The sequence below is a fragment of the Spermophilus citellus genome (assembly GCF_964194105.1).
Source record: "Spermophilus citellus genome assembly, chromosome: 17".
Taxonomy (NCBI): Eukaryota; Metazoa; Chordata; class Mammalia; order Rodentia; family Sciuridae; genus Spermophilus; species Spermophilus citellus.
In genome coordinates, this window is record NC_138199.1 from 75,998,781 (window position 1) to 76,018,493 (window position 19,713).

General features: G+C 60.3%; 1 protein-coding gene across 1 annotated transcript in view; it reads right to left on the reverse strand.

The window, feature by feature from the left end:
- Positions 1-19,713, reverse strand: part of RBFOX3 (RNA binding fox-1 homolog 3) — a 301,360-nt gene that overhangs the window by 268,794 nt on the left and 12,853 nt on the right. The window lies entirely within an intron of this gene.

Below are 19,713 nucleotides of genomic sequence, written 5' to 3' on the forward strand. Positions count from 1 at the left end.
CCCAGCCTGCGAGGGCTCGGCCTGCCTCCTGCCCACCTGGACGTTCCAGTCCGGCACAGAACAGGCTTCAGGGTGCTCTCTGGCTGGGGGCCAGAGCCTCAGGGGGCAGGGAGCACCTGCCCATGGGGACAGCACGTGACTCCTCACAACGGTGTGGGGAGGAGGGTGGCCTTAATGCACCTCATGACCAGGACAGCCTTTCTAACCTCCGCAAATGTCATGGACGTCCAGAGGGCCGTGAAACCGCCTGACCAGCCACGTGGCTGCTAACTGCCTCTAATGCGCACTCGTGTCCCCTCCTCATCTCGATGGCTCCTCCTGCCCAGGCTGTGAGCTTCCCCTCCACACGGCACCTGCCACCCCAGGGATGTGGCAGCACCCACACAGAGGGCCATGGCTGGCCTCTGCTCCGGAACAAGAGGCGCCGAACAGGCGCATCCTGAGCCTACGGCGTGGGGGACAACCCCTGCCCACGCACGACAAGGTCCCCGTCCACAGGCCGTAGAATCCGGAACACAGGGGGCAGCAGGTGACCCTGGCAGCAATGCCCCCCTCCCATGAAACAGCGCATGTCACATGCAGAGGGCCTGGGTGGGAGGTGTCACAGGATGAGCACCTCGAGTGCAGGAGGACACAGGGCAGGGAGCCCAGGGGTCCCACCACAGGACAGCCAGGCCCCAGGGCAACCCACCTGGCCAGAGCAGCAGGTGGGTTTGTGCCCTCGTCCCCCTAAAGAAGTGGCCGTGTCCACAGTCTCTGCAGCCGAGGGACCTGGAGACACAGCAAAGCTGCAGGCTCGGTGGCTCCCAGGTGTGCCAGAGAGGGAAGGGGGAGGTCACATCCTCCTCCCCAGCCCCAGGAGCCCTGGAGCCTTCAGACGGCCCTCAATACCCCAACAGGCCAAAGCCCCCATGAGGCCCCTCAGCCAGCCAGCTCTTGGGCCCGACCCTGGGGTGTTGAGACGGGAGGGGGCCATGGGGAGAGGCTGGGACCTCACTCAACAGACATGCAGAGTGCTAAGACCCCCCCCGAGACTGGCCGCCCGGGGTGAGTGGACACACGGGCGTGTGCGTCCATTTCCCCATCCAGAAGAACAGGGCCAGAGACCCCTTGTGGCGAGCGACTGAGGGCAGACCCCAGGGGCACACAGCGGGGCGGATCCTGGAGAGGAGGGAGGCTCACCCCGGCGGCTGGGGATGGACCGAGGGGCCGTGGTGGGTGTGGGGTCTTTCTGGGGTGGGGAACCGTCCTGGAGGGCGGGGAATGGCTGCGCAGATGTGAGGGCTCAGGACCTCCCACTGCAGACGGCTGAGGCTTCATTTTACGCCACGTAAATTTTCCTTGGATTCTTTCAAGGTCGGGCCTCTCTCCCTCTCCGGCCCAGCAGAGTCCAGGCTGTCCTCCTGTCCACCCTGCTCCAGAAGCAGCTCCCTAACGGGTCCACGAGTGTCCAGATCTCCCCTCTCATGAAGGGGGGTTCACTGTCGACTCCACGGCCACCACGGCCAGCTCACTGGCAGGACGGGACACACCTGCCTTGTGTCCTGCACAGCCAGCTCTGGCCAAGCTGTCCCCTGCCAACGGAGCTCGCCCTGCTCCTCCCAGCTCGCCCTGCTCTGTGTGCAGTTCTCTGCTGACCTCTCCTCCCTGACACTCCTATGCGTCCTTCAAAACCCAGCTCAAGGCCCTTCACGGGGCTCCCACAGCACTGGCCCCGCCTTCATACACTGCTGCCCTCCGCGGACGTGTCTCCTCCATGAAAGAGAAAGTTCCCCCGGGGAGGGGACACGTTGGGCTCCTCTGGAGTCCCAGGACCTAGCATGATGCCTATACAAACATGGCCAGAGGCTGGGGCCCAATGAGGGATGGACAGAGGGTGACTGGTGAGGACCCTGGACTGAGAGCAAGCACTCCTCTCTGTTCAGACCCTTTCCGCCCCAAGCCCCCTGCTCTCTCTGGCTCAGTGAGCTGAGAGGGGAGATTGGGACACTCGAGATAAAGAAATAAGGGCCTTGTGAGGACAGAGCAGAGACAGAGCCATGTGGCCACCAGCCCAGGAACACCGAGGGCTGCTGGCCACGCCAGGGTAGGAAGAGGTGGCCCCTCAGAGCCCCCCAGGACCAGCCCTGACACACTCCATTCCTCACTCTGTCCCCTGGGACTGTGAGGGATGAGACTCTGTTGCTCCCAGCAGCACAGATCGTGGTGACGCGCTGTGGCAGCCTTGGGGACTGACCCACTTGCCAACGTGCCCCTCAGATCCCTGCCACTCACAGGGACGCCCGTCTCCATGAAGGCTGGCTTCTGTCTGTCCTCCAGGGGGCCCAGGCTCTTGGACAGCGTCAGATGGGCAAGGGGCAAGGCCACAGACACACGGCTGCCTGGGTCCCTCTCCAGCTCCAGGCCACCGACGCACAGTGCTGGCCTTGGGCAAGTCCCCAAGCCTTGGGAACCTCAGCTTCTCCTCGTGAGGCAGCATAAATACAGCAACTGGCCCAGGAGCTGCTGCCTGGATGAGATGTCCCCAAGCCCCTCACAGCTCCCCAAGAGAGCACCCGTGTCTCTCGCGTTTGGACACAGAGCCACTCGAAGTACAGGCTGTGGTCCCCAGGGGGTGCACATGGGACGTGGAGCAGTGCCCTTAGCTGGGCCCACCGAGGCCAGTCCAGACCCCGCTGGCCGTCACGTCTTGCCTGGGGGACTGTACACAGCCCAAGGGGGCCCGCGCTGGGGACGCTGCTGCACATCCTGTGGGGCAGAGCCAGCTCCCCATGCCCACAGTGCGCAGGAGGAGAGACCCTCGCAAACACAGCAGAAGGCTTCTGAGGGAAAACAGCAGCACGTGGGGGAGAAGTCACAGGCTCCGTGACCTCGCCGTGCCGTGTGTCCAAGGCCAGGAAGACCAAGCTGCCGGCTGCCGTGTGCCAGCCCCCATAGACCCCAGCCAAGCTTCTCGGGGACATGGGGCCCACTCCTGCCTGGTGGGTTGAGGACAGGGCCGAGCCTCTCTTGCTACCCGCCATTGCTCTCAGCACGCCCCTCAGCAGCAGCAGCAGTGGCAGCGGCAGCAGCTCCCCGGCTCCTCTGCAATGACCGTCTCCTCCTGGCTCAGCCCTGAGCGCCTGGCAACCCACGGTCCTGGGGAACTCGGCTGCAGGTTTGCTGGACACGGACCAGGAGATCCAGATGGGAAGACGAGGAGCACAGAGCCCCTTGCTCTCTGTGGAAGGCTGCCACAAGACAGGGACCCGTCACAAGACCTTCACTCCCCCTTTCCACCCAGGGGACCCTCCAGGTCGTCTCCTCCACACCACTTCCAACAGCCTGCCAGGAAGACGTCCTGGGGAACGTGGGCAATGGCCGGGAGGAGGGGAGCCTTGGTGGTGGGCCCCAGGGGCCACACCATAAGACCGTGGGTCTGGGGAGGATGCCCATCGAGGCCGAGCATGGGCACAGTGTGCCCCATGAGCCTGGCAGAGGTGCACATCTAGCGCACGGAGGAAGGGCGCCCCCGGGGAACAGGGGACATCTGTCGGGGGCCTGAGGACTGGCGACAGGTCCCTACACAGACATCTGCCTTAGAGGCAGGGGCTGTGGTGCGGCCCGGGGGGGGCGGTGGGCACTGCGGGCTGGTGCTGCCTGCCGAGGGGAGGGGGAGGGGTAGGCGACTCTTTTTATAGCAAACAAGCAAACAAACAAACTGCTTTGCTTTAAGAAGCCAAAACGGAAAAAAGAACGAGAATATGTCACTGCCGGCTGTTGGGAGAGTAATGAGCGCCGTCCCAGCCAGCCAAGGGGACGCAGGCAACGTGCCAAGGACTCTCTGGCCAGGGCCTCCCCGCGGCCGGCGGACAGCTGGAACAAGGCCGGCCCTGCCACATGGGCACCGGCGGGCACTGGGCACGGCGCCGGCCTGCACGTGAACGGCTCCTTGTGCTGCAGAGCCTAGTGAAGTCACCCGCGCTGCCACCCACATCTGCAGGTGAACAGCACAGGACTCCTCTGGCTACTGAGGGGCACCGGGACGGGGCCAGGCTCCGACCGAGGGTCTCACCCTATGGCCTGTTAGTGGGCTAGTCAGAGGGCGGGGCTGCGGGCCTCACCCGCCCGCCCATCTCCCACCCCTCGCTCCTCCTCTGGCCTCGGACCCCAGCCCCCGGCTGGCCCGCGACCTTGGTCTCCTTGCCTCGCTGGCCCGGGGAGGCTGGCATTGTGCATTCTGCTCAGCTCTGCCTTTGTTCATGCCACCGAGCAGCCAGGGCTGCTGGTTGGAGAGGAGAGCTCCATCCCATAATAAGCAGCATGAACTATTTATAACCCTGAAAACATCTTTATTATTATTTTTCTTCCCTCCAGAAACAATCTCACACAATCCTGTTAAGTACACACCACCAAGGACTGGAGGGCCGAGGGCCGGGCGCTTCCCCCGGCCCTGCCCAGCCGAGCAGATGGCGGCGTGGGCGTTAGGTACCAGCCTCCTGGCAATCCGAACATCTGTTCCCGTTAGAAAATGCTAATTGCCATCAATCAGGACAGCACCTACCCACATTTACATGCAAGCACACATGCAAAAAAAAAAAATACATCTAAATTTCTCCGAGCGCAGCGCTCTCTGCATGTTAACGAGCCGGGCAGCACCTGGCCGCCCGGGAAGCTGCAGCCAGGGCCGCACAGCCCTCTGGACCCACCCTGCACCACGACAAGGAGAGTACCAGGGAGCCTCGGTGGGCCTCCCAGTGGCCCACCAGGGACACACGGGGTCCCGGACTCCAGGCAGCACAGGCCACCGGATCAGAACGCCTCCCAGGGTCTGACGCTCCTGTGAGCACCTCCACTGTGCTGCATCCTGCCCTCCCTGTGGCCCTGTCCCAGCAAGGCTGAGGCTCCCTGAGCTCCCAGACGGTAGCACTAGGTGCTCAGCCCAGGTAGCACTAGGTGCTCAGCCCAGAGTCAGCTCCACGCCTGCCCCTGAGGGCTGCAGCCTCCCTCTGCCGACCTGTGGGGGGCAGCCAGGGCTGGCCTCCTCCGCTGTTTCCTACCCATGGGAGCTCCCCCAGCATCTGAGACCATGCCCATCCTCCGGCCCCAGGTTCCTGGGCTCAACGAGGCCCTTGTCCCCCTCCCTGGACCTCTGTTTGGTTGATAGTCACTCAGCTTCCCAAGTCCCAGTGTTCTGGGCTGGCCCTGGAGAGCCAGAGGTGACCGCAGGGTCCCAGAGCAGAAACTGGGCCACCCCTCTGCTGGGAAAGGGAAGAGAAGGGGGTCACCGGCTCACACTCATGCTCTGGGAGAAAGGAGTGGAACCCCACCTTCTCCCTTGACTTCTTGCAGTCCGACCCTTCCTGGAGGAGCCGACCGGCTGCCCAGCTGGACCAACAGAGCAATCTGCTGCCCCCAGGCACCCCGCCCATGTGTGCAATCCCAGGGCCTCCATGTTTCCAGAAGGGGAGCTCAGGAGACTGGCCCATTATGTAACGAGAAACAATGATCTCTGAGTGCCCCCACCGCCACACACACCCTCCCCAAAAGAAAGCGATTTTGCTAATTTTTCTCCCAGGCACCAGGCACCGTTGCCAGCCTCGGTTGCTATGGGGCCTGTGACTGGTTCGAGGTAAATTCTGAGGATTGGAGGAGAGGTTTCCATGGGGAGCCACAGCACCCCATCCCCTGGGGCCACAGACAGCACTGGGTGGCAAAGAGGGCCTCTGGACTGACCAGGCAGGTGGCCCCGTGATGTGACTGGAGGGTAATTCACGGGCAGCTTTGCCGTCTGTGAATATTGTGCAGGACTATCTGCCGGCAAAGTATGGCCCGAGTCGTGCACAGGAAGGGTATGTTCCTATCAGAGGCTCACCAGCACTGTTGCAGGGCAGGCCTGGGAGGCTGGCAAGTGGCTTCCTTCCCCGGGTAGAATGACCTTCTCTGAGACAGCAGGTGCTACATGAGAACCCAGGGGGTGCAGGGGAAGGCGGAGCCCGCCAGCCTTGCCACATGACCCTCTCTGACGTATTCCTCTTTCAGTAAGAGCCTGGCTTTCCACCAGGGCAGTGGCAACACCTGTGACCCCCGGAGCTAGGGAGGCTGAGGCAGGAGGATCACAGTTCAAATCCAGCCTCAGCAACTTAGCAAAGCCCTAAGCAAGACCCTGTCTCAAAATAAACAATTAAAAAGGCTGGGGGAATGGCTCAGCACTTAAGCACCCCTGGGTTCAATCTTCAGTACCAAAGAAATCCAAGATCCCTCCCTGCGCTGGACACTAGGGAAACAGACACGGATGTCAGGGATGCAGGGCCACAGAGCGTCTGCAGAGCCCACCTGGGACACGCCTGCCCCATGCTCTGCCTATCCTGAGGAGAGGCTTCAAAACCCACAGCAGCTCCCTCCCAACTTGCTCTAACTGCAGCGACACCTGTGTGGGGCTGCCTCCACCTCCAGCCAGGCCCCACATGTCGGCCCCCCGCCTCCCTAATGCTAGCCCAGACCTGCTTCCGGCAAGCCTCGCCAGTGGGCACATTTGCTTCCTGAGTTCCACTGGAACAGGGCTCATTATTGTCTTTGTTCAGAATTCGGAGAGTGTCTCTCTGCTAAGGGCTCTGGGTCTCCAGGGCAGGGGTCATGAGCGAGGACTCTAGGGGGCTGTCAACCTCCCACAGCCCCTCCCATGCCCTGACAGCCCCCAGCGTGGCCTGACTCCCGGCTGAGGCACGTGGCCTGCAGACTAGAGGCTGGTCCTCCAATTCTAGGGCCCGACACCGCCCCCTTCTCTTACTTCCCTCTTCCCAGCCTTGCTGAGGCTCCAGGTGAGTATGAGGCTGCAACACAGGAGCGGGGCCTGGGTCCGGTGCCCTTCCCACCCCAAAACACCAAAAGAGGAGGAGGCTTTAAAAATAAAGCTCGTGATAATGGTAGGAATCAATGGCTACGAGAGAGAGAGAGAGAGAGAGAGAGAGAGAGAGGATGAGTAGATGGATACGTAATACATACATGGATGACATATGGGTGGATAAAGGATAGAGAGCTAATAGATGCATGGATGGAGGCAGAGATAATCAATAATAGATAACAGATGGATAGATAGATGCAGAAACGAGGGTCCCTCACTGAGTCGATGAACCGGCATGAAGAGCAGGTACATGGCACATGCATCTAGACGCACAGATGGGTGGATGATAAATATGTAGACACATAGAAAGATAAACAGTAACAGATGCGTGGGTGGATGATGGACACACAGCCACTGACGGCTGGATGGAGAGAGGGATGGTAGGTGGATGGAGAGGGATAGTAGGTGGATGGAGAGGGGGATGATGGGTGGATGGAGAGGGATAGTAGGTGGATGGAGAGGGGGATGGTAGGTGGATGGAGAGGGATGGTATGTGGATGGAGAGGGATAGTAGGTGGATGGAGAGGGGGATGATGGGTGGATGGAGAGGGATAGTAGGTGGATGGAGAGGGGGATGATGGGTGGATGGAGAGGGATAGTAGGTGGATGGAGAGGGGGATGGTAGGTGGATGGAGAGGGATGGTATGTGGATGGAGAGGGATAGTAGGTGGATGGAGAGGGGGATGATGGGTGGATGGAGAGGGATGGTATGTGGATGGAGAGGGATGGTGGGTGGATGGAGAGGGATAGTAGGTGGATGGAGAGGGGGATGATGGGTGGATGGAGAGGGATAGTAGGTGGATGGAGAGGGGGATGGTAGGTGGATGGAGAGGGATGGTATGTGGATGGAGAGGGATAGTAGGTGGATGGAGAGGGATGGTAGGTGGATGGAGAGGGATGGTATGTGGATGGAGAGGGATAGTAGGTGGATGGAGAGGGGGATGATGGGTGGATGGAGAGGGATAGTAGGTGGATGGAGAGGGGGATGGTAGGTGGATGGAGAGGGATAGTAGGTGGATGGAGAGGGGGATGATGGGTGGATGGAGAGGGATGATGGGTGGATGGAGAGAGGGATGGTAGGTGGATGGAGAGGGATGGAATGTGGATGAAGAGAGGGATGGTGGGTGGATGGAGAGGGATGATATGTGGATGGAGAGGGGGATGGTAGGTGGATGGAGAGGGATGGTATGTGGATGGAGAGAGGGATGATAGTTGGATGGAGAGAGGAATGGTAGGTGGATAGAGAGGGATGATGGGTGGATGGAGAGGTGGATGGTAGGTGGATGGAGAGGGATGGTAGGTGGATGGAGAGGGATGGTAGGTGGATGGAGAGGGGGATAGTAGGTGGATGGAGAGGGGGATAGTAGGTGGATGGAGAGGGGGATAGTAGGTGGATGGAGAGGGGGATGGTAGGTGGATGGAGAGGGATTAGGTGGATGGAGAGGGGGATGGTAGGTGGATGGAGAGGGATGGTAGGTGGATGGAGAGGGATGGTATGTGGATGGAGAGGGGGATAGTAGGTGGATGGAGAGGGATTAGGTGGATGGAGAGGGGGATGGTAGGTGGATGGAGAGGGATGGTAGGTGGATGGAGAGGGATGGTAGGTGGATGGAGAGAGGGATGATGGGTGGATGGAGAGGGATGATGGGTGGATGGAGAGAGGGATGGTAGGTGGATGGAGAGGGGGATAGTAGGTGGATGGAGAGGGGGATAGTAGGTGGATGGAGAGGGATGGTATGTGGATGGAGAGGGGGATGGTATGTGGATGGAGAGGGGGATGGTAGGTGGATGGAGAGGGATGGTGGACATAGGCAGTCCAGTTGTAGCAAAGGCCCACATTCCTCTCCCCTCTCCATTATGGTTCACTTCAGGGACGTGGCCAGGGGCTCTGAGGCTGAGTTGTGGCAGACAGGCCCAGGGCTGAAGCCAGACTAAGGCTCACAGGGCACAAGGCAGTCAGACGCCTGTGTTGGGTAGGCCCAAGCCCAGCCCTGTGCCCGTCGCCTCTCCGTAGCTCTGGCCCCTCCTGCCCCAGGACTGCCCCTGGTCTGGAGTGGGGTGTGCTAGGGCCACCTGGTCCCGTCTGACACTCTGGCCTGGATGACAGTTCCCTTGGCACATACTTAGCCCCTGTCTCAGTGTCCTGCCAGTGAGGACCTGGCCACTTGCTCTCGGGTCCCCCAGCAAGAAGGGACAGGGCTGACCTCTTGGTGCGCACGTCCTCTGTGGCTGATCTTCCCCAGTCCTACCTGACCGCCCTGTAGGCTCTGCACTGCACTGTGGGGCTGGACTTCCCCTGCACCTCAGATGGACACAGCTGTGACCCCAGGAAGCAGAGCCCTTCCCAGTCCCGCCTAGTGGGTCCCCCTCACCCTACCAGGACAGGGCCATCTGAGCCAAGAAGTGGCAGGAGCCTGGGGTAAGTGCAAGGGCAGTGGGTGGGTGAGGGGTCTGGAGGGCGAAGGCTCTGCTCACTGAGCACAGAAGCAGGCCTTGGCCCCCCACCTGGGATACAGGTCCCTGAGCATCCTGAGGGCCAGTTGAGCCCAGCGAGTCAGAGAGCCACACCACACACGCGTGTTCTCCTGCTCTTCTCAGAGAACCTCTATTTGTCCCATCTCTGCATCCCCCGCCATGCTCAGCCCCAGGCCACAGCACCAGGCCCACAGACTGGAGGGGTGTGTGCTTGACTTCATCCTAATCCAGAAGGTCCCCAGGGTGAGACGCCACCCCTGGCCGACATGCAGCGTGCCCACTACCTGACAGAGGGGAAAGAGAGGTGCAGATAAGACGGCTGGTGAGGCCGTGGGCTGGGGGGCCGCCACTCCACAGCTGTCACAGGGTCACCAGGCACCTCTGAAATGCCCAGCGTGGCCTTCATAAAATCTCACAGCAAGACGGCATTAAAACTCACCTCGTGCAGCCCACCCTCGATGCCCACTCTCACGTTGGAATAACTGCAGCCCTACCAAGTGCTTCCCAAACTGGGGAACCCCTCCTTAGCCCCTCGAGATGCGTGGGGATGGGAAGAGGAGCCCTGGGCGTCCAGGACCCATCGGCTAAGCCTGCGCCTCGGACGACAGCACCGGTTTTGTCTGAGCAGTTCAGGGGAATATTACGGTTCTGTCGCAGCCAGCGGGGCGCACTGTGGATTCAGTGTCAGATGTGTGTGAATTTTTAAGATAACAAATAAGACTTCAAAGAAATGTCATGCTTTCTCTGGCCCCCTTCTGGCAACAGACGCCCGGGTCCCCAGGGTGCAGGCTTACTACTCCCTCTCTTTGGAGCCTCGGGGAGAAAACTGCACACCCCCAGTGCAGTGCCGGGTGCCCTCTGTCACCCGGACGGGCCACTTAATCTCCTCCGCCGGAGCACAGCCCGCCGTGCACAACACACACTCTGGGTCTGTGTCGCGCCACCGTGTTAGAGAATGAAAAAATAAATAAATAAATAACCAGTCCTTCCTCCACGCTCAGTAAAGGAGAAAAACGCTGCAGAATCAACTCCACAGACAGACAAAAGGTTTCCGCCGCCTCAGCAGAAATACTCAGCGTCTCCATCTGCAGAGTGGGGGTGAGCATGGGCCTGTGGCACCCCGAGCTGAGGCCGGGAGGAAGAAGCGTCTGGAGGACTGGCCCTCCCTGGCTCTCAGCTTGAGGAAAGCAGAGAGACATGGGCGGTCCCTCCGTCACGCTGCACACACAACCACGACCCACGTCCCCAAGAGCAGGGAGACCTCAGAGAGCACCCTTCAGGGGTGCTGGTCAGGGTGCAAGGCTCGGGGTATTTGCCGTGAAGTGAGGGTGTGGGCTGGTAAGTAATTAACACATGATTATGGGCTGGGGCTGAGGCTCAGTGGTGGAGCACTTGCCTAGTACATGTGAGGCCTGGGCTCAGTTCTCAGCACCACATATAAATAGATGAATAAAATAAAGGTCCGCGAACAACCGGAAAACATTTTTAAATAAATAATTATGACCCGGGCTCAAGAACCTTGTGAGCCAACAGAGTGTCCTATGGCAATGACCACGGTGACATTCTGGCCCACAACTAGGAAACAGCCTTCAAATGCCACCACTGGTCAGGTCTGCTCTTGTGCCCAGGAGGACACTGGTACCCAGCAAGCAGGGCTTGTGCATCGGACCAGGACCAGGCCCTCTCTGCGGGCCCAGGTCTAAAGGTCGTCAGCACCTGAAAGTCCTCTGCTTGAGGACGAGCTCCCTTGAGAGGGCAGTGCCGCTGGACGGCAGCCCGGAGCATGGCTGTACCAACACAGGCTGCCCCAGCCCCCATCACGGGCCATACGCGACCACGATCACTGTGTCCCAGAGCAAGGGAGACTTCAGGAGGGTGACCAGGCACTGTCCAGACCATGACATCAAAGGCGCTTTGTGCAAAGCCTCGCAAGGACCCTGCCACAGCCGTGGGGAAGACAGAAGCAGCAAACCTGTGCCACTCAGAAACCCGAGAGGGAGGAGCCAAGCGGCATCGTGGCAGGCGGCACAGGGGCAGCCCCGCCGCACTCACTCACCCGCCACAGCCACAGGCAGGCTCAGAGGGCCAGAGGCAGAGAGCTGGAAGGGCAGCATCCGGGCCAGGCCACTGGACACCCAGCCCAGGGAGCACTGGCTCCAAACCCAGGTCAATGGGCCTGCCTGCTGGGACTCCATCCAGACCCACCACAGTGGCCGTGCTGCCCGGAGGGACTTCCTTTTAAAAATAACCATTTATTTTGAAATGATTTAAGGCTCATAAGATGTTGTAAAAATAGTACAGAGATTCCCATGTACCCTTCTGTCAGGGACTGAACTGTGCTGAAAAAAAAAAAAAAATGTGATGCTGAAGTCCTTACCCTCGGCACTTTAGCATGTCCCTGCTTTGGAGACAGGGCCCTCGAGGAGGTGAGCAGGTGAAATGAGGTCGCTGCGGTGGGTAATCCGTATGAATGGCACCTTGTGAGAAGGGGTCAGGACGCAGGTGCACAGGGAGGCAGGGCCAGCCACCACAGAGGCCTCGGGAGCACCCACCCCTGCGGGCGCCGTGGACCCCAGAAGATTGATTGCTGTGGCCCAGCGTGGTGCTCAGCTCGGGCTGAGCTCTCACCCCTCCCGGGCTGCCACGGTCCCATCTGGGGGCCGGCCCTGGGCTCAACAGAGCCCAGGCAGACATGGACACTCCATCTGCTGGCTCGAGCCTCCTCTGTGGCTTGACCCCCTGCTGCAAAGGAGGCAGCCCTGATTTCAGATTCACTGTGGACCTGACTTTTGTTTTAAAAAACAGCCGCAAAAAAGAACTTGCTAGGAACCTGGAACGAATTTACCAGAAAAATAGAACAAAAGATACATGTAAATCACAAAGCCCAATTCCCTATTAGATTCACAGACCTAAAATCACTCTTTCAAATTGCTATGAAAGACGCATTGCTATGGCTGGGATCCGGAGTCAGCGTGTCCCCCAGGATTCACATGTGGGGTACTTTGAACCCAGTGTGGCAATGTTGAGAGGTAGTGGAAACTTCCAGAAGGGTAGCCTGGTAGGAAGTCCTCCAGCCACTGGGCCCTGAGGTGGAAATGATTAAGGCGGTCATCCCAGAACACTGACTTAGCTCCTGCGAGAGCCCTTCCCTCTCTCTGGCTTCCTGTCTGGCCACAAAATCTCTCCCTCCCCTGCCAATGTGGTACCATCTACCAGGAGGTCTGCACCAGAGCCAGGCAAATGCAGGCTCCATGCCCTTGACCCTCTAGAACTGTGAGCTAAGTAAAGCTCTTTTCTTCATAAAGTTATCCAGCCTTGGGTATTTTGTTATAGCAACAGCAGACACTCTAATGCAGTTGCTCTCGAGTTCCATATTCAATCGCAGGGACCAGCAGCAGCAGCTCACAGATAGGCACTGGTCTGTGGACCTCACTTTGAGTAGCTTCGATATGGATCATCATGACACGTCTCATGTGAATGTCTAGAGAATTGCCAAGGGATCGAATTCGGAATGGTCCTGTGCTCATCGTCTACCTGTGACTCTTCCCAGGGAACCCAGCTCAGCGTTGTGAGGATGAATGGGGTGATGACTCATGTGGACTGGGGACGATGGCCGTCTCAGCCAGGAGGACCATGCTCGGGTGCCCTCAGGTCAGCAGGTGTCTTCACGCGGGATGTTGCGTGATGAGCGTGCGGTTTGACCTCTGTTCATCCTGGGCTTACCTTTGATTGCTTCCAGGACTTCCACAACGTCCACATCCTGATTAACCCCCACCCAGAGCTGCAGGTGGCCACGCCCTGCGAGCTTCCTGCAGTTTCAGCCATGACTCAGCAATGCACAGCGGCTCAAGGTCACCTAGGCACCATCTGTCCACCTCCCTCCCTCCCACCCCAGGGAAAGGGGAGAGATTACCCTCCACCCCCTCTCCCTCCCTCACACACTGCCCTCCCTGAAGCAGGCTTCCTGGCTCCATCTAAATCACCTGTCTCCCGGGGCCTTGGCCAACATGCCTCTCCTCTGCTGCCCACTCCTGCCCACAGATGTGGCGGACAGCGCCAGGCCTGAGGCTTGGTGCCTCCCGCAGATCAGAGGAGAACTGGTTTCTCCCCATCATAGGAGCCCTTGCCGTCCACCAGGCCTTGGTGGAGCTCCCTGGCCACTGCCTGTGACGCTGGACGTGCATGTCCCTGTGGGAGAACAGGGCCAAGACACTATAGGGCAGACCCAGGACCCGCCTGGTCCTGCCAAGAGTGAGACCGGGAGCTGGGTGCCGGCCAGGGCCTGGGCCCTTGTGGCCTCCATGACAGACCGTCTGCCTGGAACCAACAGATGGACACGGTCCACGCTGAACCAAGGTGCTCTCTGTCCAGGACATCTGTGAGTCACTAGACCAGCCCTTATCACTGGGTGGGTCATCATCCCCAAAGAAGAAGAGGGTGCATTTCCCCAGACACTGCTGACCGCTGGCCACCTCAGATGGGTCCGTTGCAGAGCAGCCCACACCGTTTCTGCACCAGCTCCCCTCTGCCCCAGGGGACTACTTGTTCCTTTTCCTGGCGTCCTCGTGGGTGTGGACAGTTCAGATCCTCACCTCCCCTGTCCCCTGGGCTCCACTCCTTCCCCCAGTGCACCCCGCCAGGCCCCCTCTGAGGCCCCCCAGCCAGAGCTCTAACCCGCTCCCCCCCACACACACAGAGGTGTGTGCCCAGAGGCTGCCGAGTGAGCCGGTTGCCCTAGGCTTAGATTCGGGGTCTGCCCTAAACTTCTCAGCTGGCTCTCGAGGTGGCAAGTCTGGGGGCACCAGAAGGGGTCTCCAGAGCCAGGAGCCAAGTAAACTTCTATTCTTCACAAATCATTCTGCCTGCATGTTTTGCAATAGCAACAGAAACCTCACTGAGATTCCTCCCTCACAGCTCCTCTGCTGAGTAGCCAAGGACCTCCTCACCTCCTGCCACTGTCCCGAAGCCCACCTTGCCTGGTCCTCTTGACACCATGTCTGCTAAGATTAGTGCTGTGGGGCTGGGTCAAGACCACAACGCCAGGGTCACCTTCCTCAGTGGGGTACGGAGGGCAGGTAGGTAGAACTGTGTCCCCTGGGAGACTGCTCAAGTCCTAGCTCCAGAGCCTGTGACCGTGACCTTATTTGGAAACAGGGTCTTTGTAGGTGCCATCAAGAGGAGGTCCAGGGGGAGCAGGGCAGGCCCTGGTGTGATGACTAACACCCTCATGAAATGAGGAGCCTGGGACACACACACACACACACAGGAACGTCCCACGAAGACACAGGAGGAGAGACTCGGAGGGGAGTGGCCACGTGAGCACCCAGCAGAGCCTGGACAGACGCATCTGCACGCCCAGGAACGCCAAGGACAGCCACCGCCACCATGGGCTCCGGGCTGTGTTTTAGGTCACCAGTTCCAGCAGCCACAGGACCCTGAGACCAGCTCTGAATCTTCAGTGTGCCTGCCAGAGCGCCCCCTCTGCCCAGGTGCCACACCCCCGCCCCTGCCCCACCCCGGGCCCTCAGGCATCCTCCAGGGGGCAGCCAGCAGAGCCCCCGCGTCCCCAGGCCACTCTGGCGCCACATCTGGAGACTCCTCACCCTTAATCGTTCTTAATGCTCTAATACACGATGACTAATGGGCTCTAATCGGCAGCCTCGTGGGGAGCGGTGGCCTGGGGAACTGTTTCGTGCCCTCCGTGACCCGCACAGCCTCCTTGCCACGCCCTCCCGGGGCTCCAGAGTCACCGGGACCTCCTCACCTCCTGGTCCATTTTTCTATTTTTTAAAAAAAGGCCACAGCAGTGCCCACGAGCCACTGTGCCCTTCAACCACCAGAGACAGGGCGAAGGAAAGGGTGGAGGCAAAGCAACCAGATGGGGCAAAATCTCACAAATGCCACCGAGGTCTGTGACATCTGCCGGAGACACGCAGGAGGCCTCTTGGAGCCAGCCCAGCGCGAGTCCATCAGGGAGCGGGGAGACAGTCTGGAAGATTCCAGCCCAGATTTCCCCTTGAAGGGAAGCGACAGGGCATCTCTGATACCTGTCCTTCCCAGACTGCAGAGAAGGAGCCAGAAGGTGGAGGGGCCACGCAGAGTCAGGCTGACAGAGGCGGGGACCCAGCAGAGAGTTCAGAAAAGCTGAGGCACCCAGAATCCTCAACTGCTGGGGGTCAGAGAGACAGAGGAGGAGAGGGGCAGCCCGCGTCCAGGCCCTGTCTCCTGTCAGCAGGGCCCCTGCAGAGACAGTCCTGGCAGAGCTCAGAGGAAGGAGTTAGAGAGGTGAGCCGGCCCTGCCCAGTCTTCCTCCCAGAGGAAGGAGGAGAGGAAGCCCTGGGGTCTTCAGACGGATCCCTGTTTCCAAAGGTCGGCTCAAGCTCAGGGCTCACGTTGAGCTGTCGGATGCCACCAGGACCTGCCCCACACCTGGGGATGGCGACCACAAGCGTCACAGAGACACCTCCGTGGCTCCCGGTGCCTCTAGGTAAAGCCCTGCTGTCTCTCCCCACCCTGGGAGACCACCCCTCAGACAGTGCCGGGCACACCAGCCGCTGATGTGGGCAGTGGAGCCTCAGCTCAGCCGGGTGCCAGGGGCCCTGTGATGGATGCTGGTTTAACAGCTTTTAAAAACAAGCAGACAAGAGACGGGCGTGATGGATGAGTGCGGGAAGCAGCCTCATTTGGGGATGATTTATGAGAGTCGCGTGTTGCCGCTCATGGGTGCAGCCCCGAGGATGGGTCTGGGGAGACGGATGGGCTCCAGCACAGAGCCCCTGAGGGGCGGAGACCGCTCACTGTGCCCCACGGCACGCTGCTCGTGCCTGGCCAGCTCGTGCCACCTGGCCATCAGGTGGCCCTGGCTTCCCAAGGACAAAGGTGCTCCCGCCCCGAGAAATGTCTGGAGAAGGGACAGCCAGCCATGCCTTCAGCTCCTGAGTGACCCCAAGACTCAATGGGTTGGGAGAATTCTGTCCCCTGGAGTGGCAAGGGGGAGGCCCAGGAGGGAAGAGCACGCAATGCCCACCAGCTCTAGTCCCCAAAGCTGTGGCCGGGTCGTCTCCTCCCACATGTGAGGGACCGTCGGCCCCAGGCCTCAGCCACTGCACGTAGTAGACAAATCTCATTTTGCTGAGATTAATTTCCATCCATGTTTTTAATAAAGACTCGTAATTTACTATATGGTAAGATCCAAATTGGATCCATATTTAGAAGGGAGAGCTTTGTAATGGGCTCTTACCCATGGGACCCTTTGTCAGCTGAAGGAACGTCTGGGCAGGGGCGGTGGCCTGGGAGGAGACCGCAGGCTCCCCACACCTCTCCCAAAGCCGGGGGTGTCAGGGTGAGGGCCACGCCCAGCGGCCTGCACGGCTCGGCCTTTCCTGAGCCCAGCAGCCTCGGCCCACTCAGGCTCCTGAGGCTTTTCTGGCCCTGACTTCCCCGGCCACCCCTGACCTTGAGGCCACTCTGGGCCTTTCCTCCAGTGGCCTTCCACTGCCCCAGAGCCAGGCGGGCTGGCCTGCAGGACTCAGGTACAGTACGCCCGCCCCAGGTGAGTGAGGCAGCCCCCCTTCAGAGCCACAGCTGGGTCTCGTGAGGCCCTGGGGAGGGTGTGTGCAGGGCTGAGGAGCACAGCTCCCTGGCCACTGACCTGCTGGCCTGGGCCCCTCCTCCAGAGACCTCCGCCCACCCTCCCAGAGCCCATTAAAAAAAAGAGGGTCAAGGCCATGCTCAGGTGGCTGGGGCCAGAGTGTCTCCCTGTCCTGTGAGCCTGCTGTCTCCTCGGCCTCCCCACACGGAAGGGCAGGACTCTCAAAGGCATGGCACGTATGTCACCACTTGAGGGCAGGCCCTCGGAGCGCAAGAGGGCAGGGGGTGAGCCGGCTCTGGTAGAAGGACACTGGGCAGTGGACCCTGGCTGCCCACCCTGAACTTCCCAGACCTGCTGTCGGGGATGAGCCCGTCTTGGGCTTCTGGCTTTGATGGCCCCAAGGATGTACATACGCACCTTTGGGGGAGGAGAACACCTAGTCTCGACCCTCATCAAGGTGAGGCTGGGCCTTGCTGCCCCCTCAGAGGAAGCCATAGGGACAGGCTGCTCCCACCAGCTGCCCACAGGGACATCCAGGTCTGCTATCCTTCCAAGGACAGAGCCTCGCACAGCTGCTTGGAGCCAGGAGCTCAAGTCTCTGAGGACAGAGGTCCTGAAGGCTTTCCTGCCCCGTGCTGAGGTCAGGGCCCAAACAGGCCTCCAGCATCCCGGCAGTGACAGGCCCTGGACCCTTCACTGCAGCACAGCGGAGCCAGGTCACCAGGAGCGAGGGCTGGCTAGAGGCTCATTCCACGGCCCTCGCCCGGTCCACGGCCCAACCAGCCCTCCCAGACAGAGCAGCCTCGTCTTCCTGCTCCGACTGCCCCACACAAGAGGCCAAGCCCGTCAGCCCCTTCCCAGAGACCTCAGTGCCTCCCAACACCCCCACAAGATGAAATCCAAAATCCTTAATCCCTGGGTAGAGGCCACTAACCCCGGCCAGGGACACCCGAGACCTCGTCTCCTTCCACCCTGCTCTGCCATTCAGCCCACCCACCCACGGCTGCCTCGGGGCCTTGGCACCACCATGCCCTGCCGGGACAGCGGACAGAGTCCCTCTGGGTTCTCCCTCCCCACCTTCATCGCTCTGCTGGGCCCCTGAGCCCTGTCCACCACCAACAGCAGTGTCCTCCCCTCTCCATCGCCTCGGTCCACTTCGTTTCTCTCATAGCCTCTCCTGACCTGACATGACCTTAAACATACGTCTGCTGTGGTCCACGTCCACCCTGGAATACAAAGGCTGTCAGGGCCGGGGCTTCTGCTCCTGCACCTCCAAAGCCCCAGACAGGGCTTGGCTCAGCTCATGAGAGGTGTTCAAAGGTAGGAGCTCCTCAGCCGGTGACAGTGACGTCCCGAGGAACCCACCGTCCAGCACCCTGACCTACTGAACCTGACAGCTCAGCAGCAGCGCGCCACAGAGGAGGCTCAGCCCAGCGTGGCATGACTCAGATCGCCCCTGGGGAAGATGCACTCCGGATGTGACGTCAGCGTCCCTGGGCCACAGCACTCTCACACCATGGTGAGGCACAGCCGTCCTAAGTCAGAGACCGTCTGTGTGGTGGGTGAACAAACACAGATCAGCCCGGATCAGTGAGCCCAGGCAGGAGGGAGTCCCCACGGCCCCGAGGCAGGAGGAAGCCAGCACCGTGGAGCAAGGACAGTGAGCACCGGGCGGAGACGGAGCTGGGCGTGGGGATCGGAATCAAGACCTGGGAAGGGCCTTTAATGGGTATCAGAGAGGCCAGCCTGCGTCTCTGCGTGGGGTTCTCGTTGGCATCGCACAGTTAGTCCAGAAAGCCCACCACAGTGCGCCCACAGCCAGCCCTCCCCGCCTGCCGTGACTCTGCCTGGCCAGCCTTGGCTGGTCATTGGCCGGGAGCAGGGCTGTGCTGAACTCCTTGGTGGCAAATAAAGAATCCCTTGGGTTCTGTCCCTGGCTCCTGGGCAGGGACCTCCAGAAGCTTTGGAATCTGGGAGGCATAAGAATGTATTTTGATATGTGTAAAGAGCCCCTTGATCAACTGGACCGTGGGCCCAGGGGGCTCCTAGTGGGCTGCCCATGGTGTGGGGGGTGAAGCTGGCCATGCACATGACGAGAGGCTGGACATTTCCCTCCACCCCTCCGGGAGGAAAAGGGACTGGAGACTGCTCCAGCCCACGGCCAAGGATATAATGAGACCCCGAGGAAACCCTGGACACCCAGGGCTCGGGGCATTTTCTGGTTGGTGAGCACCTAGCTGGGCCGGGCTGGGAAGGGGCCGGGAACTCTGTTGGGACCCTGAGCCCGAGCCCTCGGTGCTCTGTATCCTGAACCCATCAGCACAGCCTTTTCCTGAGACGCGTGAACCACTCTAGCAACCCATCAAACCATGGTCATGGGAACCCGCCAGGTGTGGCTGGTCTGTGACAAGTGTGGTGGCCCAAGGCCCGTGGCTGGTATGGAGCCAGGGAGGTCTTGTGGACTTCGCCCTAGACCCGGGAGTCAGATGCCAATACAGTGGTCAGTGTTAGAACTGACTCCAGGGAGCAGGCAGCCATCGCCCCCTCTGCAGCTCGCCAGGTCCAAGTTCAGCGCCTCCCGTGGGGATGCAGGGCCACCTGGGCAGTGATCAGAACATGGACTCCACCCTGGACTCTGCAGCATCTCATGCCAACACCAAGCAGTGAACCCCTCTCCCCATCTGCCCTCTTTCCCCAGGCCAGGCTGAGGGTTTTCAGGGCTCAGAGAACAGCCGAGTCTCCCCCACTTCTTCCCTGAAGCCAC